The sequence below is a fragment of the Alexandromys fortis genome, unplaced genomic scaffold (assembly GCF_014885135.2).
Source record: "Alexandromys fortis isolate MF-2015 unplaced genomic scaffold, M_Fortis_MF-2015_v1.1 scaffold_5, whole genome shotgun sequence".
NCBI classification, from domain to species: domain Eukaryota; kingdom Metazoa; phylum Chordata; class Mammalia; order Rodentia; family Cricetidae; genus Alexandromys; species Alexandromys fortis.
The window spans coordinates 18569208-18593077 of NW_026067924.1; the positions used below are offsets into that span (position 1 = coordinate 18569208).

The 23870-nt window shown below is 40.0% G+C and overlaps 1 protein-coding gene across 2 annotated transcripts in view; it reads left to right on the forward strand.

The window, feature by feature from the left end:
- Window positions 1–198: 198 nt before the first annotated feature.
- The window catches only part of LOC126501493 (probable G-protein coupled receptor 141), a 52484-nt gene continuing 28812 nt past the window's right edge, over window positions 199–23870 (forward strand). The window contains exons 1-2 of one of the 2 annotated variants that reach the window (XM_050142165.1): window positions 204–323; window positions 12118–12212. The gene's annotated coding sequence lies outside the window, so the exon portion shown is untranslated. Of the gene's footprint in view, window positions 324–12117; window positions 12213–23870 lie in introns of both variants that reach the window. The other variant, XM_050142166.1, reaches the window with a different exon arrangement.

Genomic DNA, 23870 nt, shown 5'->3' on the forward strand with positions numbered 1-23870 from the left:
CTCTCTCTCTCTCTCTCTCTCTCTCTCTCTCTCTCTCTCTCTCTCTCTCTCTCTCTCTCTCGTGCTCTCGTGTGTGTGTGTGTGTGTGTGTATGTGTGTGTGTGTGTGTGTAGTGAGTCGAAATGGCTTTGAGGTTTTGTGGTCTGTTGAAACCTTGAGGAACTCAGAGCCCTTTAGCTTCCTTTCACTCAGTGGGCAGTTCAGGGCTCTTGTGCACAGCGGAGGGTGGCCATACGGAAAGAGACATGCTGCTAGAGAGGAACCCGCTCTGAAGCTCTACCTGTCCCCGACTCTACATCCACACTGAAATCTGACTTTTCAAGGTGAGTGGCAAGGGGTAGGGAGTCCCACAATGACTGGGGTAAAAAGAGGCCTCTCGACGTTGTGTGCATCTAGTCTGGAATCTTCAGAAGCAGACGCTATGTGAAGGAAGTGCCTCTTTCTGACCTCCATGATACAAAGAATTGCCTTCTCCTTCCTGTGTGAAGCATTCGCTTCTGAAGATGAAGCCTAGTTTGTATTAGATACTAAGTATGGAAAAAATTATTTCAGAATTTTCCCCCAAAGAAAAACAGAAGAAATAAATTCTGATTTCAGCATCATAGATTTATATCCACTTCCTCAAATACTTAATTTCAAAATTATATGGGTTTTAGTGTCAAAACCTTTTACTGTTATGCTTAGTAATATCATCATATATCATCTGAATCCATTCTGGTAATTCTAACCAATACAAAGTAATTATGATAGCAGCCACACGCTGAGGACTTTCTAAAGTTTCTGTTCAAAATATCCTGTGAGATAAGAGTTATTTTAAATCCTTCCTATTGTTTTACTTTTGTATTTCTGGGGGTCAAACCTAGAGCCTGCTGAGGCTAGGCAAGTGCTTGGTTACGGGAACTGAACCCTCAGTGTGTTGCAATCACTGCAATTCTAATTTTAAGTCATTTGACAGAATTTTCGAATTTTTGTTTTTCCATATAAAGTTGATTATTGTCCTCTCAATATCTGTGAAGAATTTTGATGGGACCTTGATGGGGATTGCATTGAATCTATAAATTGCCTTTGGTAGAATTGCCATTTTTACTATGTTGATCCTCCCAATCCAAGAGCAAGGGAGATCCTTCCATTTTCTGGTATCCTCTTCAATTTCTTTCTTCAATGCATTAAAGTTCTTGTCAAATAGATCTTTCACTTCCTTGGTTAGAGTTACCCCAAGATATTTTATGCTGTTTGTGGCTATCGTGAAAGGTGATGCTTCTCTGATTTCCCTCTCTGCTTCCATATCATTTGTGTATAGGAGGGAGACTGATTTTTTGGAGTTGATCTTGTATCCTGCCACATTACTAAAGGTGTTTATCAGCTGTAAGAGTTCTTTGGTGGAGTTTTAAGGGTCACTTATGTACACTATCATATCATCTGCAAATAAAGAAAGTTTAACTTCTTCCTTTCCAATTCGAATCCCCTGGATCCCCTTATGTTGTCTTATTGCTATTGCTAAAACTTCAAGCACTATATTGAAGATGTATGGAGAGAGTGGACAGCCTTGTTGTGTTCCTGATTTTAGTGGGATGGCTTTGAGTTTCTCTCCATTTAGTTTGATGTTAGCTGTTTTAAAATCATAAATAGAACTTAAGAACACTTGTTCAATTAATTATATTTTAAAGGTCCTTTTATGCCATTATCTTCTGTCTGTGGTGGATGGTGTCTTTCCAATATGTGGAAAGAAGAAGCTATAGGTCATTAACACACAATCTGAATTTTAGAACCAGCCTGGCCTCTTTTGGAAATGTGTAATGTCAAGGCAGCAAATCCACTGAGCTTCAGTTTTGTCACAACTGCAGAATGTAATTGAGAAATTCCTTCTTCAGTTTTACAACTCCTTACTCCATTTTCTAAATCAGTTCCTAAGTCAGTATTTAATCAATAGGAGAAATAGGAAGACCAGGGGCTGATCAATCAGGTGATGGCAATTCTGTTTGCTAAATTCTGTTTGATTAGGGAAATATTATTTAAATATTCTGGTACAGAAATTTGACAGACTTTTCTTATTTCTTTTAATTTTTTATTTGTTTTTATTGATTTTTATTGAGCTCTACATTTTTCTCTACTCCCTTCCCTACTTCTTCCCCCTTCAACCCTCTCACAAGGTCTCTATGCTCCCAAATTACTCAGGAGATCTTGTCTTTTTCTACTTCTCATGTAGATTAGAGCTATGTAAGTCTCTCTTAGTGTCCTCATTGTTGTCTAAGTTCTCTGGGATTGTGGTTTGTAGGCTAGTTTTCTTTGCTTTATGTTTAAAAACCACCTATGAGTGAGTACATGTGATAATTGTCTTTCTGTGTCTGGGTTACCTCACTCAAAATAATGTTTTCTAGCTCCATCCATTTTCCTGCAAAATTCAAGATGTCGTTATTTTTTTCTGCTGTGTAGTACTCCATTGTGTAAATGTACCACATTTTCATTATCCATTTTTTGGTAGAGGAGCATTTAGGTTGTTTCCATGTTCTGGCTATGACAAACAATGCTGCTATGAACATAGTTGAGCACATGTCCTTGTGGCACTATTGAGCATCCTTTGGATATATACCCAAAAGTGGTATTACTGGGTCTTGAGGAAGGTTGTTTCCTAATTTTCTGAGAAACCGCCACACTGACATCCAATGGGGCTGTACCAGATTGCATTCCCACTAGCAATGTAGAAGTGTCCCCTTTTCTTCACAACCTCTCCAGCATAAGTTTTCATCAGTGCTTTTGATGTTGGCCATTCTTACAGGTGTAAGATGGAATCTCAGAGTTTTGATTTGCATTTCTCTGATGACTCTCTTAAGTGTCTTTCAGCTATTTTAGATTCCTCTGTTGAGAGTTCTCTGTTTAGGTATGTACTCCATTTCTTTATTGGATTATTTGTTCTTTTGATGACCAATTTCTTGAGTTCTTTGTATATTTTGGAGACTAGCAATCCGTCTGATGTGGGGTTCGTGAAGATATTTTCACATTTTGTAGGCTTTCATTTTGTCTTGTGGACCGTGTCCTTTGCTTTACAGAAGCTTTTCAGTTTCTGGAGGTCTCATTTATTAATCGATTCTCTCATTGTCTGTACTGCTGGGGTTATATTTAGGAAGTGGTCTCCTGTGCCAATATGTTCAAGTGTACTTCCCACTTTCTCTTCTATAAGGTTCACTGTGGCTAGCTTTATGTTGAGGTCTTTGATCAATTTGGACTTGAGTTTTATGCATGGTGATAGGTATGGGTCTAATTTCATTTTTCTACATGTTGATATCCAGTTATGCCAGCACCACTTGTTAAATATGGTTTCTTTTTTTCCATTTGATATGTTTTGCTTCTTTGTCAAAAATCAGGTGTTCAAAGATGTGTGGATTAATATCCGGGTCTTTGATTCAGTTCCATTGGTCCTCCTGTCTGTTTTTATGCTAACACCAAGCTGTTTTTAGTACTGTAGCTCTGTAGTAGAGTTTGAAATCAGGGATTGTGTTGCCTCCAGAAGTTCTTTTATTGTACAGGATTGTTTTGGCTATCCTGGGTATTTTGCTTTTCCATATGAAGTTGAGTTCTTTTAAGGTCTGTGAAGAATTTTGCTGTGATTTTTATGGGCATTGCATTGAATCTGTAGATTGCTTTTGGTAAGATTGCCATTTTTACTATGTTAATTCTGCCTACCCAGGAGCATAGGAGATCTTTCCACTTTCTGGTGTCTTCTTCAATTTCTTTCTTCAAAGATTTAAAGTTCTTGTCATACAAGTCTTCCACTTGTTTGGTTAGAGTTACTCAGATATTTTATGCTATTTTTGGCTATTGTGAAAAATGTAGAGCTCAATAAAAAATCAATTAAAAAAGTTTGACACACTTTTCTATAAAAGCTGGATAGTAACTATTTTAGGTTCTCACAGCCGAGTGATAAAGTTGAAAACAACATTTATTCACACAATTGTTTAAAAAGCAGCAACAAAACCACAACTGTTCCTAGTTCACAGAATATACAAAAGTGAGAAGTGAGGTGCATCTTGTTTGGGGGACATTGTTTGCCCCCATGTCCCCTGTCATTTTTCACAGTAATGAAGCAAGAGGTTATCAGAGTTGTTCATTTTAGTCTCCAACTGTCTTTAGGGTGATGAACTAAACTCCTGAATTTGTCTACAAAAGTTGGAGTGTATGCAAAAATGTTTTTAGTGGGACAGAAAGACATATGAATCATTGATTTCCACGATAGCCGAAATTCTGGTTCAGGCTAAGAAATTCCATAGTCAGAGGGCTTACTCAATGTCTTTGGTATCTATGTGTGCCAGCCATTGTGTTAGCTCTTTTAGAAATATTGCGTGCTGTCACTGAAAGCACAGGTCCAAATATATTATAAATGTTATAATGTATTTGTTCGCATTAATGAGATCCATCAAGGAGGTTTGAGGAAAGAGTACAAAATTGCTCAAATATTTATTTTTTATTGTAAATGTATTTTATTTTGTAATCAATAATCAAAATTTGCTTCCCCTCCCCCAAATGGGATCTTAGAAAAGTTCTTTCACTTTGATATAGTCTTACACAACTTTGGAATCTTCAAAACCCTGGCTAACGAAACAGGAGTAATTGTGTAACTGAGACCAGCGATGTCACAGTGCTGAAATGATACCACTTGTCTCACACTTCGCCAAATACAGTTGCAGAGTTCCTTTCATTGATTGTGAGCTTTAGAAATGATGGTGGAATAAACACGGGTTGGTGTTGTTGACAACTTTCTATGTTGCTTTGTTTAAATGCAATAGTATGCGACATTGTTACAAAACGCTAGACAGTAAGTACATCCACATTTTCTCCAAACAGTGTTTGGGATCCTGCTTGCTAACATGTGTTTTGTTTTCTTCTAAGCCTTACTGTTATTCTTGGTCAATTCTAACATCTCTTTTGGCACCAACTCACTTTTTGCAAAGTTCACTGTAATTCTGAAGTCAAATCTTTCCCCCAGCTCTTCTTAGGCAAATTGAACAACATCTTCTGTTTCAGCTCATTTCTACAGAAAATTAACATTGTGTTTAGCTCATGCATTAATGTCTGGGTAGATAGTTTGTTTCTTTGACCCACACTTCAAGTTGTCTTAGTTCATGTTTTAAGGCCATCCTCATGTTAGAACTAGTCAAAAAGAAGGCATTGATAATAATCTTTCCTTTTAGCTCTGGGATCCACAACCTCTGTCACAGCTTTCTGGAAGTGTCAGCACTCTGCTGAGTGTTGATATCCACCCAACCTGCCAACAACCAAAACCAGGGTGACTGTGTACCCACTAACAACAGTCCCTGAATCCCTTTTTGTTTCAGCATCTCTGACATTGTGGTTAGGAAGACTGGACCAACAGCTTCTCCCCTGACACTGTTCCTGCCTGTGGCACAGTCATTCTGATGGTGTCATCATCAACAAATTCCAGAAAAGCTAGACCCTTAACTTCCATTGGAATCCTAGGATGGCCATGCTTTGTTGTCCTTAGCAATGTTAAGGAAGAGATACAAACTTGTGCCGCGACTATGGCAGGAGGCCCTGCCCTAGTACAGGCATACGTCTTCCATCTAAGGAGTCTCTCCCCATATTTACCTGCAATTATATCCATTGTACTGTGGAGCTTCAAGTTGTTGAGTATAAAAGTTTTTAAAAATTAACTTAGATTTCTGATAATTCTGGTGGGTATAATTTTTCCTAGGTATTTTTTTTTTCTTTCTATCCTGGCTTTTCAACCACAGTTTCCTGAGCAGCACCTCGCCTTCAATGAGGATCTGGCTCAGAGAACATGCCCCCAGTCAAGTCAGCCTGAGCCCATCCAAGAGAGTCACCCATCTGCAAATATTCCCCAAATACTACCTTTTAAAGTATCTGAAAAGTTAGTTCAAAAGTTATGCTAAATTACCTTCTTACTTTCCTTCCGGTCTTTTTACTTTGGATGCCAATGTTATCTGTGACAGCAACAACCAAGCTTTTGTGGCCAGTCTCTTTCTTTCATAGAACATGCCGTTTGACAGCAGAGACTTGCTTTTCCCATCTTTGGGTTCTAAAGCAGTATTTGGTGCTCAAGAAAGAAGCAAAATCCTTAAAATAGCTGAGTGAACGAGAAGATGAAACCTTAGGGCCGAGAACACGTTACGCAAAAACACCAAAAGCCTGGAAAGGCTGGTGCTCAAAAAGAAGCAGCTGTAGAGTTAAAAGGCTGCTTTCTTTTTAGATTTGGATGTAACTGATTTTGAAATACGTGGTTGCCTGAAGATCACAGTTCCTGCAGTCTGTGGTCACTTTTTAAAAAGAGTGACATTTGTTGTAGTTGGCTCACATAGGAGAGAGAGAGAGAGAGAGTTTTTGCAAAGTTGTCGGCACTATAATTTCTGGGCTGGGTTGGGGAGTGAATTTTTGCTGATTGCATGCTGCCTGCCCTATCAGGGAATGGATATGATATCGCTCCACGAAGCATTGTGCATAAGCAGCAGGGTTTTTGCACAGTCTCTTCTGCATGAGAGAGAACCAGGGTACCACTCTGCTCCTTGACAAAGATGCTCAGACTAAACTCCGCCATTAGCCCACCTGATGGTACCTGCTGGTCAGGGCTTTGTCACAGCTTGATGGAGCAGGGGCTTGATGTGTATGGTCCTTTTTGCTTCAAGAATAATCTCATTGAAAAAAAAAAAAGAGAATCAATATAAAGTAGCGAGTTTGATTTTTACTTAGTTCCCAGAGGAAATTAAAATTTTATTTATGTATTTATCAAAGATACTTCACTTAATGTATGGAGATACCATTTACATATTAAATAACAGCATAAAAATAATTTGAGGTAGTTTTAAACAGAAAAAGTGGGAAATATTTCAGGTTACAAACTCCTTTACATTTTAAGATGAAAAAAATTTAAGAGACATAGTGAGAATTTGTCTGATATCTTTTTTAGGAAAGAAACAAAAAGGCAGCATTGTACTATGCTTCTGGCGTTGTTGCTGATGCCTTGTCATGTGAAACGATGCATCCCATCTATCCCCTGCTGCTGCTTCTCCACTCCGGGACCATCAGAAATGTACATTTACTTAGTGATAGGTTTGTACTGTGAATGTGAACATCATCCCTTGGTAAACAACATCCATTGCTCCTCTGTTCAGCAATTGTACAGAAGACTTATTTTTGAATATTCTTGCAGAGATTCATCCTGCTGCCTCCCTGAATGTGGTCGCCCTCCACATGAAGTTACTACCTTCCTTCTTCCTGGTTGGAAATCCCTCTTCTCTGCTTTCACTTCTGTAAATGAGCTTTCCCTCTGACCTCTGAGCATGTGCAGCACAGAGTAGAAGATGTTCAAAGTAGGCAAGAGAAACCACTGAACAGGAATGGGGCCTAAGTCTGAGTCAGCTCCAATGTGGCAAGTGGCTCCTCCTTGTCTCTCACCACTGGCCAGGCCAGCAGGACCTTCCTTTCCTCCATGAGGAGAGGCTCTGTGCAGAAGGCAAATCCCCTTTCTTCTGCTTTTAAAAGTATAGTTATGGCAATGTACACAAAATGAACAGCTTTATACATTCTTAATATAATTCAGTTGCTTGTTATATTCATTCTATTGGGCAAACACAGTAAAGGCATTGCCCATTTCAAGAAGATTTTTTTTTTATCTTCCTCAAGTTAAGCTGTACATATTAGGCAACTTCCCTGATTTCCTTTCTCTCTAAATCCTCCATAATCTCTATTCTATGTTCAATGTCTATGATGAAATTGATAGAATTAGGACATTTGATTGAATGTCCGTGTAATATTTGCTGATTTCTATAATGAAAATTTTCTTGCTTCCATGAAAAAAATTCACATGAAAAAATGAATGAGCTATGTATCCTTGGCTTCCTTCATCTGTGGTTAGGAAGTATCGGACTGTAGCCTGAGAGAATCCCATCATGAGCTTTTCACACATCACCTATCACTGCTCTCTAGCCTGCTGCCCTGAATGCACCAAACTCTCTCTCTTCCAGAAGGTTCCAATCAAGGGAAATTGAAAGTTTAGTGTCAAATTTTATTTGTGGGCAGAGATCAGAAACAGGCCCATTAAAACCTTTGCCCTTGGAGGAGACATTTATAGAAAGAAAAACCAAGTGGTTATATAATCCTCACCATACTAATATTTGTTGGTATAATGTTGGTTAGAATAAATATGAAGACTATGGAAAAACATCATGAGCCAAATAGCCGGGAGAGTGCCTAGTTGATAGCTGATTTTCTAGAGTAGGATGTTTTTCCTTCTGAGTTTCTTATTTGACACTCATACAATGTGTTTTGATTATTTTTCTCTCTCCCTTACCCAATTTCCCTAGGTCCACAATCCTTCCCTTACTACCCAACTTGTGCCACCCTTTCCCCATTAAGGTCAAGTTGTGTTGCTTAAATAACTTCCACCGGAGCATGGCCAATTTATCAGTTTGCTTAGGCTGTTCTTTTTCTCTGTCTTTTCCTCTCTCAGCTAAATACTGTTAATACCGCCTGGCTTTTGATGATCATGTCCAACTCCTCTCTTCCTGTTGGGATTTGGTCTTGCCTGGGCTTGCACAGGTCTTGTGGATGCTACTGCATCTGCAGTGAGGTCCTGGGAGCAGCTACGATGTCAAAGCCTTGTAATCAGCCATGGCCTCTGGCTCTCATCCTCCTTCTGTCCCCTCCTCTGTGATGATCCCTGAACACTGGAAGGAAGGGGTGAGGTGTATATGCTTCATTGAGGGCTAAGTGTTCCCCATTCTCTTATTCTCTGCACTTTGGCTGGCTTGTGGACTTCTATTTTAATCAGCATCTACTACAATCAGAAGCTTCTCTGATGAGGGTTGAGACATGCATGAATCTGTGGGCATAGGAAGAAGCCATTAGGAGTCAGTTTAATACATAGTTTAATACATTTAATACATTTAGTAGAATAATAGTAGTTCCTCCCCTAGGTTCTTTGACCCCTGTATAGCCATAGATACTTGGCCTGGTGATTGTAGTAGGTATGAGTTTTACCTTGTGGAATGGGACTTAAACCCGATCAGAGAGTGATTGGTTAATCCAATAATTAGCTGTTGTTAGTTAATGCTTGTTCCACTGTAGTAGCAGTGGGCAGTGTGTGTATAGGTGTATTTTAGGAAGCTCCTACATTAGTAGGTTTCCACATGACTTTTTTGAAAAGTCTTTAGTGTTATTTCTCTCTCTCATTTTCCCTCTTCCACCCTGTCCTTCCTTCTCCCACCTCATCTTATCCTTTCTTGTTCCACAATTACTTTTTAACCCTTTACACAAGTGCATTCTATTTTCTCTCCCTAGAAATCCCTTCCTGCAGGGGTCTATGTGATCTTCGCTGACAGCCCAGAGATGAACACGGGAGGCAAGAAGGCAGTTTGGTGCAACATGACTTTGTAGTCAGTGTTGTTCCAAACTGTGGGAGTCTGACCCCTATTGGCTTATTTTAGGCTTATTTAAATACAACACAGTCCAGTGGGAACTATTCCTGTGATGATTAAATCAATCACACATGTACAAGAAAGCATGCCTAAGGCTACTTGAGAAATAAAGAAAGCTAAATATAGAACAGATGTGACCACACCAAAACTCTTTATAGAGCACATGGGGTTCCGTTCATAAAAACAGGTTGTACGGATTGACTGAGAAAAACAAGTCTGCAAGAATGGGTCTGGAGGCGGGACTTCAGCCACACAGATTGTGCAAAGGTCACCAGTCTAGAAAACCCAACCGTTTCAGGCGTCTGAATGAAAGCCAGGCTTTGTATTCCTTCCCTTGAAGGAAAAGCCCTGCGTGTTTAACATTCCAGGTTCCCTAGTACAGTTGTACTCAACCTGTGGTTTGTGACCCCTAATAAACGACCCGTTCACAGGGCCACCTGAGACCATCAGTAAATGTAGATATTTACACTACGATCCATATTAGTGGCAAAATTTTAGTTATGAAGTAGCAATAAAAATAATTTTATGGTTGGGTTCATCACAACATGAGGAGCTGTATTAAAGGGTTGCAGCATTAGGAAGGTTGAGAATCACTGCCCTAATGCATGTCTGTGGCGGCAAAAGAGTTCTGGGCCTTCCACACTCTCCATGGGCTCTTAGTAATTCACTGACTTCTGTAGGTATTCCAAATGTAACACATACATCTGAAAGTTCAAAGTTAACATTTATAAAGGAGAGAAAACATGTGACACTTATCTTTCTGGGTCTGAGTTACTCACTCTGGATGACTGTTTTTGTCTCCACCCATTTACCTGCAAATTTTATATTTTTAATTTTAATGGCTGAGTAATTTTCCATTCTCTTAAATGTATCATATTTTCATTATACATTCATTGGTTTATAGACAGACTGTTTCTATTTCTTGACTATTATGAACAGAGCAGCAATGACTTTGGATGAGCAAGAACCTCTAGAGTAGGATAGTCATTGAGGCATATGCCCAGTGTAGTATAGGTGACTCAGGGAAATCTATTCTCAGCTGTTTGAGGAACCTACGTACTGATTTCCAGAACCCTTTTGCCCTTTTGTCTGAGCTGACACAAAGCTTGGAAGACATTTAAATGAATACAAATTCAGTATCAGCTCAAGAAATGCCCAAAGCAGAGCTCAACAAGGCGGCAGTGGTCAGCTGGAAGCTCCGGTAGGAAAAGTCCACTGGACCTTGACACTCTATGTAGATGAAGGGATTATAAGACTTTTGGGAAGATTAAGGCATAGCTTGATGTGGGACACAGTACGTCCTCAGTAAATGTTCAATCTCTTTACTACCAGATCCTGAGCACATCAGCCCCCTTGATGGGCTCCTTTGTATAAGGCGTTACAACGTCTCAGCTGCAAGACCACCCAGCCCCACCATGTCAATCTCACCTGTAGCTGAAGCTGAGGCATCGTGCACACTCCAGGGAGAATTTCACTCTGCTCTGCTGAGCTCGTGCCAGGCCATGCTTTCAGTCCAAAGAACTTTATATTGGAATATCCTGTTCCTCAGCTGTGGACTTCACAGAGCATTGCTGTTCACAGTGGAGTATTGCACGGTGATGTGAGTTAATTAAGCAACCCGCTAGTCTTATAAGGTCCACATCACTTTAAGATGTATGCTCCTTCCTGCATGATTCCTAAATGCCCAGACTCCAGCAGTCTCCCTAGTATATTATCTGTGAGTTGAGAGTCTGGGGACGTGATAATCAACTGTCGCATTGCCGTGGGACTAAAGGAGAGGGCGCAAACCCCCTGCGGGAAGGTGGGCGCTCGTGGTTGATGGCCAGATGGTTGTTTCCTAAAGCTTTTGTCAAACCTCTCCTGACCTATCTGGGAAAAAAAATCCATTTTTCTCTCCAAAGATCTTACCTTTTCTATGACAGTAGTTTTCACAGGTGGCTTAAAGCTACTTCTGTATGAACGAGAATAAGCATACATCAATTTCCCTATTTTTTAGTTCTTATTAGTCAATTATAAAATTTAATTATTTTTCTTCTAAACATTTTGATTTTTAGTGTTTATTTATAGAAAGCTGGTTTAGATTTATTCATGTATATACAGTTTAACAGTTTGCTTTATAGCTTAGATTTTCTTTCTTTTATAGTTTTCCTTCTTTCTTAACTATATCCTCCATGTTTTTCTTTAATGAAAGTACAAGATTATTCTCTTTCAATTTTTTGTTTGCATAAAAGGAATTATTTTCCTTACATTCCTCAATGACAATCCTACCAAGTATACCTTGTCACTGACGGTCGTCTTCTTTTGCTATTGGGATATAGCCTGCCCATCACCTGGCTTCCACCATTGCCTCAAGAAGCCTCCTGCCTTTGAAAAAGGTTTTCATTCATTCAGTTTGTCATCTCTAACAGGCTGTCTTCATGGTCAGCATCTCCTTTCCCTTGCAATCCTGGGGTTCACCATCCTCTGTCTAGATGTGATTTCTTTTTAAAATTTTACTTAAGAAATGTTAACCTTTATCAAATAGGATAAATGATGCTTTTCTTCAATTCTGGAGAATTTTCAGCCATCATCTCTCTAAAAAAGGTATTTGCTTTACTCTCACTGTTGCTCATTCTGGGACAAATTTAACCTCCATGGGTCTCTTCTTTAGTGATTTCCATTTTCTTGACAGGATCACGGGGCAGTTGCTAGGAAACGGAACTGGAGCTCAGTCCTTTGGGCTGGAATCGTGGCTGTGTCTCTTTCTCAGCAGCTGTGAGAATCTGGGTGAGTTCCTTAGCCTTCCTGAGCCTTGATGTCCTCAGTTCTAAAAATGCAGAAGCTGCAGCCACCTTCATGACATCTCCATGACTTAAGAGACTGCAACACGCTAAAGTATATGCAGGGTGTTTGTTCCAATGTTTCTGTGCTTCATTCTGAAAAATCTTCCATCTTTATTGCGTATAATTCACTAGTTGTTTTTTTAAAAGATATGTATTTACTTTTATGTATATGGTGCTCTATTTGCATATACACCTGCAGGCCAGAAGAGGGCATTAGACCCCATTATAAATGGTTGTGAGCCACCATGTGGTTCCTGGGAATTGAACTCAGGACCTCTGGGAACAGCAGCCAATGTTCTTAACCACTGAGCCATCTCTCCAGCTCCCACTAGTAATTTTTATTCTGTGTTTAGTATTTCCCTCAAGATTCTTGGTTTATCACTATAAATTTTATTTTCAAAAGTAAGCTTCTGAGAAAGTAACTTTTGGTTGTTTCTTTAAAGAAGCCTAAGCAATGATTTTTCACAAGACCAGGCTTCTTAAATTTGCTTTAAATACACTCTTTTATTGCTTTATCTATTCCATTAGACTCAGAATTTCCCCCTAAGTACTCAGACCCCCTTGGCCAGCTCGCACTAAGCTTTCATTATGTCTTTGAGGGCGTCTGGATAATGCAGGCTTCCCTGGCAATTGTGAGCTTTCAGGTGTAATTGTTTAAGGAGAATTTCTTTCTCTTCCCTGAAAACGAGAACCAAAGCAAGCAGGTGGTCTGTGTCTTCCACCAGAGAGGGGTTTTCTCCGAGCTTCTCTCCTTTTCCCAATTCAGTTTTGTGTAGCTAAATACAGTTTGACTTTAACTTTGTCTCGGACCCTGACTTTGTCTGCTGCGTTCTAGTACACTGACCTGTTAGCCTTACCAACCTATAATTCTGGATATTTTTCTTCCACAGGGAAGTGTTCTATTTATTATATATCCATCCATCAGTTTTGAAGGATTTTTAGAGGGCATGGTGTAGCTAGTGTGACCATGCTTCCCTGGCAGGCACAAGGCACTGGGTTCAATCCCACGCAATGTACTTCTAAAACAGAGGGGGTACTTTCAAAATAAATGATAGTTGGTGGCTTAAGACACTTGATATTGTTAGCAGAAGGTCATTCTTACTTTATTGTCCTATAGGGTCCCTGCCTGGGTCATCATTATGTTATCAGTGAGAAGCTTACTGTCAATGCAGACAATTTTAAATAAAAATATATGTATATATGTGAATAAAATCTTGCTGCTTCTTAGGTACTTCTCCTAAAAGGCCAGGAACTTTCATTTTCATTACTTACACAAACAGCTAAAATATGTTGAAGTTGGAACATGGAGTCAAAGCTCTGAATGGAATGAATAATTACTACTTGCCACTTTGAGACTCTCCCAGTTACGCAGAAACATAGCAGATCTGAGGGCAGGATAATCCCTAAAGGACTTTCTCATGGAGTCAGCTGCCATGCAATCTGCAGGTTCCATAGCCCTCAGCTCAACCAACCGGTGCAAACTGAAAATATTCAGGAAAAAACCTTGGTCCTGAACATGTGTTTACAAGGTGCTTGCCTTGTCACTGCTCCCTAAACAACACTACAACTATTTCCAAAGCACTTGTATAAAACCTAAAGACTGCTAAAATTATATAGATAATACGTTTCAGAGTTTGTGGCCCCCAGGGAAAGACCATAGAATTAATCAAATTATAATTAAAATTTATTGATTAACTGCTAACAGGACAACAGCCTTAAAGTCCAAATCTCAGTCATGTTGTGAAGAAGGGGGGGGGGGGCGTAGAGAAAGTTTCTTTGTTGTTTTGTTTTTGAAGGTGAAAACCACAAGAAGCCTTTCAATATCTACATAAGAAAATGAAAACTGGTCTTTTCTTCCAAGTGGTCAAGGTGATTCAAAACAATCTTTGGGTATCTGTTTAAGGAAGTGACGGAAGCAAAAGAAGCAGTTGGTCACGTAATAGCAAATAGATAGTTATGGCTGTACATTTCTGGGTAGTGGTCACTGAGTCAGAGTTACTGGGAACTTATCTTCCAGGGACTGGAGTCATAGACAAAGGACTAGTGGGTACCAAAATGGATGCCTAGCATAAAGGGGAATGTCTTTAGCCATCGCAAGCAAATGTGAGTTGAGTAAGTAGGCCACATATAAACAGTAGCGTTTTATACAGGAAACAAACAGCTTCGGATCTCTATATCCTCACAGAGTCTCAACCTCCTGAAAATATCAATGTGAGATAGTGTTCAAGACTTTGCTTTGACCACCAGATAAACTTGTGGAGCCCACATCATTGACAAGATAATTGAATATTATCATGAATACACCTATAGATCGCATTCTTCATTTATGATGTTTCTATTTTCTCAGTAGAAAGTTCTGGTGAGTTTAATATCCAAGATAGATTCTGACTATCCCTAAATTTAGAGTTCTGACATTGACAATTGCTTATTCTGACGTCTCCTCAATGTATTAGGAAGATATATTGAATATAAAGGAATGGATTATTTGATTTTATAAAACACTTGAGGTGATCATGAGAAAGAAGAATTTGACAGAGAAGAGATCCATATTTGAGGTTAAAAACACCAAGTGCTCATGAGAAAGCTGGACATGCTTGTGGTGTTTCACCTTGCAAGGGTCCCGGCATGCCAATTCAGAGGCTGCAGCAGCATGGGAAGGCCTGTGGGAGGCGAGGCCAGGGAAACTCATGCCCTGTCCAGAAATCAGGCAAAGTAGGAACCCCAGACTACAGTCGCTTGGGCTGGGGCCAGAGTGGTTTGGAGCAAGCTTAAAGAAGAACTGAAGGCCTGGCTTCTCCTGAAGTTGTTGGGCCTACATGCTGGTGACACAGGAAAAGAGCTCCATTTCAGTTCTACCCTCAGAGGGTCAATGTCACTTGTCATTGCTAGCATCTAACAGCAAATGCTGTATGTAACCAGGGACTCTGTGGGATTCATGGAAGGACAAGGGTCAAGGGTCATTATAGTTGAGAACCACTGCTTTGAGGAAGATGAGTGTCCAAACCCAAAGTATTCATGGTCCCAGGTGTAGCATGAATAATAAAAACCGAGAAACAGATACTGGGCTTCAAACTGAAGATCAGAAAAGCAAAGCGCCCAGGCACTATTGCTTACTTCTACCATAGACTGACATGGGCAATCCTGCCTCCACTAATTCTCAGACCGAGACTGAGTTTGAGACCTGTCTCCTCCTGTCTTTTATTCCTCTCTAGTGTTGGAATTAAAGGCATGTACCACCATTGCCCAGCTTTTATGGCTAACTAGTGTAGCTGCTGGGATTACAGGTACGTGCCACCATTGCCTGGCTTGCATGTTTGCTGTGCTCTCTGATCTTCAGGCAAGCTTTATTAATTAAAACACACATAATACCCGAGCCCATCATTAAATTTGTAACATTGAAATGTGCACAAAAGCATCTATACAGAATCAAGAACAAGGTGTGAGCTTAAATCTTCCAACAGAGAGAATGAGGATCAGCTCTAAGATTTCTGGGAGTTTCAGGCAAAAGTGGGTTGGTTCCCTTTCCTCCAACAGTGACTTTACTTTTCCTAGTATTGTGCAAACCTTTTCACATCATATTCAGATGAGAACCTGAAGGTTTTGGTCCAGTGACTTACAGGTCACACTTGGCAGAGGCTCTGGCAAAGTAGTATTCATGTGGAGAGGTGAAAATGTGACCTTAATCAAAGGGAAAATGTATTTGACGCCAAAAGTTCCTGTTGTTTGTTCTTTTGCCCCCTATAAGGAACAAGTGGATTTTATGGTGTGTGTGTGTGTACTTTTCACATAGATCATAATAACTGACTACAGACTACAAGGCTGTGCATAGACAAAGGATCACGAGACATGGATTCCTATGAGTGACTGACTGCTCCCCGCTTTCATAAACAACCGCCCCCACCTGTCTGCTCTACACTTTATCTCACTTACTCTTCCTCATTTTCTTTCTCCCTCATGTCTCCTTCAGTCACTTCTCCTTTTCTTCCTTTTAGCCCCTCCTGTTAGGGTTTAGTGGAGGATGCAGGTGGACTGTGATCAGCCCTGGATGGTAGTTCTCAGGAGCAGAATAACCTCAGACAGGAGCCTATGGGAAAACACAGCCTTCGAGGCTGCCAGCTGCATCCAAAACCCCCAGTGCCTCGGTGTCATGATATTAAATGTTTATCTCTTTCCACGATAATTCTAAAAATTTGTAAATTTGGTGCAGAGAGCTAGGACTTGCGTATATTTACTATGTTACAAGGTAGATGTTTTCATCTGATTTTATAGATGAAGACCCGGTAGGCCTTGTGAGGTCCAATAGATATCCAGTCCAACAGGCAAGCATTTCACTGTATTCTGACTTTCCTAAGTATAACTTTTCAATGTCTCTAGGTTGGACATTATAATTTTTGAAGATTATTGACAAGCCAGTAGGCTAGACACATGGGAAGGTGGTATAAGACTTTTCTTCTCCTTCTCACCAGCAGCAAACATTTATCAAATGTCTGCTCCCAAAGTATGTTTTAGGTAGATTTTCTGCATGCATTTATAAAACGCATCATGGAACAATTTGAAGATGAAGGAAGCGTTATGATCATCTCAACTTAGTAATGCAGGGCATGTTAAGTATAGACACCCATGTGGGTTTCTCAAGATAGTTTGGCTAGTAAATGAAAGCGGCAAAACTTCAGAGCTAAGTCTATAGTAGTCACATACTGTGCTAACAACTTACATCCCACAGTAACGAAGGAGGGCACAGTTCAAGGGAAGAAAGGTTGGGGGCAAAGCAAGAAGAGAGGAGAACTCAGCTGATGGAAAAATAGTGTTTGGAAAGGAAGAACATACTGTAATGAGAAAGCTCCTGAGACTAGCTCAGTAATCAAGGCGAGCTTGCTGCACAGAAATCAATTACTTTTCATCTAACAATGCCACAGATGGCCTCTGAAAACAAAGCAAGTTCTCTGGCCCTGGGGGCTTCTAGATACTAGAGAAATCCTCCACGCTGAAAAGAACATTAGAGTATGGTTTTTAAGCTAATAGGTGACCTCTAGGGTGCTTTGACTGCAGATGTTAGTGTGTTAGGACTACCATGGCAGACCAGCAGGTTCAGAAGTATAATTTTATGAGAGCTTGAACTGAAGCATAATGAGGACAGATGTGGAAACCAGGCAAAGAATTCATTTAGTTACTGAGTTTCAACTCTAGTCTTTAGTGCTACAGACATAGAAAACAAAACAAAACAAAACAAATGAACAGCAATAAAAAATTGTGTTCCCTGAAAAATTTTTTGGAGGAAAACCTGACCCAAATAAGCCCCTGTTTCAATTAAGTAGAGTAATTTTTTAAACTTAGTTTTACCCTTGCACTAGGCATTTATTTCCCCCCGCCCCATGCTTTTGCAACCACTAGCAAGGGGGCAGCAGAGTGAGATGCCATCTTCTGGGAGCAACCAAGTTCAAACGAACCTGGAAACTCCTGGGAAGTGAGCGTTGTGCTGTGGGTGAAGCATATGCTATCCACCTGCAAGCAGAAACATCCTGGGTTGCTCTTGGGATAAGGCAGATTGATTCAGAGTGCTGTGCGTGGGGAGGAAACAGGGGCATCTGTAGGGCACCAACTTGATGCATTCAAGATTCAAGGTCCCTTGAATAAGCGTTGGAAATGACGAGAATGGTAATGCAACGTGAAGATGTAAAAGTTCAAAGGCCTTATTTGAGGAACTTATTCAAATTTGACACAATAATGGCTCTTATTCTTTTCTTTCTATTGGTTAATTTTGATATGATAATTTCACTCTTGCATATATTTTGATGACTCTCTCACCATGTTCTTTCATCCTTCTCCTATCTCTATCAACCTACCTTTTCTCATCCCTACCATTCTCTTTCCTAGAATTGAAGTCTTGTTTTATGACCCCTTTGATTTAACCAGAACCCTTTGGATAACATTTATATTGGAACTAGCCTCTGGATTCTAAGGAAGTCATCAGCAAAAAGACAGCTGAAGACAATGAATGATTCCCACCATCTGAATCTATTAGTAACTGTTCTAGGAGGCCGCTTGTTCTTTCCTGCCTGCCCAGACTCGAAATAACCACACAGAAACTGTATTAATTAAACTACTGCTTGGCCCATTAGCTCTAGCTTCTTATTGACTAAGTCTTACATCTTAATTTTACCCATTTCTATTAATCTGTGTATCGCCACTTGGCTGTGGCTTACTGGCGAGGTCCCGGCATGTCTGTTTCTGACTGCAGCCACATGGCATCTCCCTGACTCGGTCTTCTTATCTCAGCGTTCAGTTTAGTTTTCCCTGCCTACCTATAGTCTGCCCTGCCAGGCCCAAGACAGATTCTTTATTCATTAACAAATAAAAGGAATATACGGAAGGACTTCCCACACCAAGTAACAAAGAGTTGGGTAGTGAGGAGTAGAGCTCCTGAGGGCCCAGGTACCCATGATGGACCATCGTGTATAGATCCAGTCAGTGCAGGCATCTACAACAGCTGTAAGTTTGTGATTGTGGTAGCCGTGTCTTCTCAGAAGATGACATCTCTCAGCCTTTCTCATTATCTTCTGGCTCATAAACTTTAGAGGGGATGGTACACATGTCTTTTTTGGAGCTGAACACTCCTCCATTACTTGTTCTTAGCATCTTTAAAAGCTATGAGCCAGCATTTACCACCTTTCTGTTCAGAGGCTTCTTTCGTTAAGTTGGAAAGTATATTTGTGTATGGATATTAGCATAAATAGTTAGAAGGCAGTTTGGCAGTCTGCCAATTAAGCTGAGTAACAGTATTTAGTTTCCTGTCAGGGCCTAGGATCTCTTTCATTATGGAGTTTTGACCATTTTAATGGTATCATCTATGGGTTCCCTTTTGTAGATGATCTCATGTTTGTTACCTCTACAGCAATAGTGCTGCTGTTGCATAAATGGGTGAATGTTGTCTGGAAGGTTGGTCTCAGAGAGTGTAGGATGAGTAAGAGCACTGATGTCCTTTGTCCTCCAGTGGCATGCACGACACATTCAAAGACTGAATGTTAGCAGGCAAGGATGGAGCTTCCAGCTCAGTTCTAACCTGATTTCTATCCACCATGCACACTTGGGATGTGATTCTTTCAGCAACAGGGCCTTATCATCTAGTTTATCTTTGAATTTCCTAAAGATGGAGAGTTCATTAAGCTATGTTTAAGTAGATCCAAGAAAAACGATATATAGATGCAAATTCCATACTATATCCGAGAATGATATTTTGTTAATGACATCAGAGTTATTGCCATTAATGAAGAAATTCAGCACAAGTTTGTGTGGTTGAGAACTTTTCATTAGTAGCTTAAAAATACTTGTCTTCCTTGTTTCTCAGGTGCATCTTAGATTTTACTTATATTCTTTGTAACATCATTTAAAGGAGACAGTAGCCCATATAGGCGAAACATGATTTACATGGTATTTACATGTGTTCTTGGATATAGGATACACATTTTTCCCATTTTCTGGTTTTGCTTTTTTATTGCTCCTGGGCAGCACTCTTAACCCAAAATGAACATTAATGCTCTTGATATGTGTTACCCAGTGGATTTCTAGAAACATAGTACCGATTTCAGTTCTGTCATGTTATATATTTTTTATCATTTCTAACACTGAAGTTTATCACAGTATCTTAATTCGCTGATGCTTAGGTGAAAGGAACATCACTTCTATTTTCACTCATTTGCAAACCACTGAGGGCAAGGTGAATTAAGCTTGTCAGAACAGTTCATCAAAAACATAAAGATCCGTCTCTACTAGATAATCTCCTCTGAGTGCAAAGATCATACAACCCCATGTCATTCTAAATATGCCAAACTAAATACTTGATAGTGGTGTGTTCCCAGCACTGAACACAAGAATATGGACCTTAAATATGTCTGTTGTTTTTCAATTTCCTCCTCTCCTCCACTTAGAGTATTTTTAATTGGGGGAGCAGTCAGTAAACACCTACTGGGTGCTCCCATGCAGGCACTAAGCATCCTCTCACATTCGTTTCATGGCATAGGGCCTCTGCCTCCCAAGCCTGATCTGCAGATGGTACAATAAGAAGCCTCCCCCAAGCAAAACACTAACGTGCTTGGTGGCCTAGTGGTAGCCCCTCCCTCCCGTGTAATGTTTCTCTTGGTGGCATTCCCGAAGTCATATTTTACTATCCACGCTTCAGAAAGGAAAATAGAAGTGTATCTACTTGTCTTAATCATTTCATTAGTTTAGGCGTTTGTGTTTTGTTTTGACATGTTTTCTGCCCTTATTTTCAGTTTCCAGAACGCTAACCTGAAAGTGCTATTATGAGGAGCTTCTGCCATTGCCGTATTCATGGTTCTCTCTGCAGTGTGCAAAATTAACTTGTTTTCTTTCTAAAAAGATACGGTTACAGGACATTTGAAAGCACAGATTAGGGATACTATGCAATTATTGTCCAGTTGTACTTGGCTGCACTGATGAACTTCAAAGACATCCAGGTTTGATTCATCCCATCTCATTTCCAGCCTTCACAACTACATCGTTGGGAAGAAACCCCAGGAAAACAGAGATTATCATTTTGCCCATAAGCATATATTTATACATTTATATATGTATGTATATAGCATTAGTCATATGTATTCAAAACTAGATTGCCTTTGTAAAATAATTGTTTCAAAATCACCAAGTACTGTCCTTTCAGAATTTCTCTATCATCTCATTCCCCCCTCTTTGTTTCCTAAATAAGCATCCAAATCAGATCTATGTATTATAGGATTTGATTTGTAATTTGCATATATTATTTTGAAGGCATAATTCTAATTCTGTTTTTCCCAGTATACAGCTGGGTGTATGTATATGTGTGTGGCGTATGTGAATAAGTGCGTGTGAGTTTGCATGTGTAATTATTTGTGTGGGGGTGTACGTACACATTTGCATGTAAAAGCCTGAGGTTTATGTTGTGTGCCTTCATCTATCATCCTTCACCTCATCTATTAAAATTGGGCCACTCACTGAGGCAGGAACTCTCATATTCTACCCGTCTGGTTGGCAGTTTCATCTCCATCTCTCAGGATTGCAGGTGGACTGCTGGGCTTGCCTGGCCTTTAACATGTTTCTGAGGATCTGAATTCCTGTTTCTCACTCTTGGCAAAGGCTTTTCTGTCTTAGCCATCTCCATAGCTTGCTGGAGGTAGCTATTATTTCTTTCAGTGTCCCATGCTATTGAGATGAATGTTATTTCTGGACAGAAATAGGAAGTGAGAAATAGGAGATGTTTTCATTTCACTTATACTACTTTAATTGCTATTTATTTACATAATGTTATGATGTGTTTCTCCCTCTGGATGGATATTAGAATTCCATCTGTCTTAGTCAAATGCTCAGTGCCATTAATGTAGTTAATATTGTAATCTACAGTTTTTAGAGTGATAGTAGAGGTGGCCCACCACTTGATCTGGCTTATAACTCTTTTTTTTATTAATTTATTTATTATGTATACAATATTCTGTCTACACGTATGCCTGCAGGCCAGAAGAGGGCACGAGACCTCATTACAGATGGTTGTGAGCCACCATGTGGTTGCTGGGAATTGAACTCAGGACCTTTGGAAGAGCAGGCAATGCTCTTAACCTATGAGCCATCTCTCCAGCCCCCTGGCTTGTAACTCTTGCTTTATTCCCGAGACACCATGGATTAGAGAAAACCCTGCAAGCAAAGAGATTATATTATTTAGTGCAAATTTATGAAAAAAAAAACAGATTAAGAAATGTTTGTATCACCTGAGTTTATAACTTTACTTTGCAGGCAGATGCAACAAGGCAAAGATGTGAGTAACTCCAGGTGACCAAAGTCAGTGTTTCTCAGATTATATACCCAGGGCTCATCATCTGAAGGGCTTGTTACTGTGTTTAGAGTGATGTTGTAGTGACACTAGTAGTCTCAGTGCTATGACACCGAGGCAATAGTCTACATGTTATGTAATGAGCAGGCACAGAGCATCCTCCACTCTTTCTGAAATGCTGCTGGACCACTTTGAATGACTTCTGGGAGCAGAAGCTGAAGTCAAGATCTGTGGTTTGGTTCAGGGCTTACCTACCTAAAGCAACACAAAGGAAAACTCAAATGCCTATATGAATCTATTTGGGAGTCTTCATTTTTTTAAATCACGGATTTAATCTTTTCAGGGGTAACTCCTCTTAGAAAGTCTATTCAAAAGGAAAAAGTTCTACTTGTCTAAAGCAAATTTTAAGCTATTATTCTTGACTTCAGTCAGCTTCAGCCAGTCTCCCTGTGAAACCCCATGAGTCTGCCTCTTCTGATCTAGTGGCCATGAATATATCCTACTGGATTGACTCGGGCATCCTCAAACAGGAAGTGGTCTGGAAAACTAGAGATCTTAGGGCCACACTGCACTGATTTCCTGGAATAGTGACCCTGAGGTTTGATTGGGTAAAACAGAAGTGCCAGAGGACTGAGATGACCGGCCCTTCCTATATCGTAGAAATGCATCATCAGCAATTGAGAAATTTCAGTCTAAAAACCACGCCTAGACTTTGAAGTTTCTAGAAAGCTTTGAAATGTTCCCTGATGAACCATCTTCTGCACATCTTCCTGCCATCTGTTTAGCAGTAAAATCTATAAACCAAATGAGAAGGTCTTAGGGAGACAAGAAAACTGCCTTAGAGAAGAACCAAGGGAAAGAACATATTGGGCAGGACTGGACTTTTAGAGACAAGTAAATATAGAGGGAGGGATTGTTTTCTTACAATGACCCCCTTGAATAAGTGCATCACTGCTATATCCCCTGGGCTTGCCCTCATAGGTTATATATTCTTTTATAGAAAGAAAAGATTCAAGGATTAAGGGTCAGTTGTAGAGGGACTCTGGAGGTATATACCTGGGGAATAGGGTTGGATGGGTACTAAAAAGCATGGAAAAAAATCTGATGAGCACCTGTGTTGTTTAATACTGCATTTGTTCCAATATTGCCCACTGAAACTAGACTAAAATATACTACCCATCTCACCTGTGTCCACGCCTAAGTCATATTATCAGTGTATAAGGCTACAATCCACAGTGTTTTAAAGTAAACCTGATATTTGAAAGATGGCAAGATTGTTTTCCCTTCCGTTTGTATTTTTGGTTGTGAGCCTAGCCTTTTAAGGGCAGAGCTATCTATTCAGTTCTCTTCCTTTTATACGGAAAGATGGAGACAATAAATTAAAAAAAAAAAAACAGAGCTGTTAACGCCATTATATCCCCTTAGGTACTGACAGAGAATGCTGTGTCCTGTGTCATTAGAAGACTCGGCATCTTAAGGAGTCATGACTTGTCTTTAGATACCCATGTACCACCGGCTGGGTTTCAGCCATTAGGTCTGAAACTTCAGGGTGTCTCTGCAGATCCTAGTGGAGCCTGCTCCCATGACTGGTGTTTGTTGATTGTGTGCTATCCTCAATCTGCTGCATGGTGCCTTCTTGTGACCCAGACTTAGTGCAGCACACTGTTCTTCTAGTAAGGATGGAAGCACAGGAGAAAGTATACCAACATCCACTTCTGAGGCCAAGTTTGGAACTGACACACTTTCTTCAAAATTTATTTATTCAACAAAGGGAGTCATCCAGCC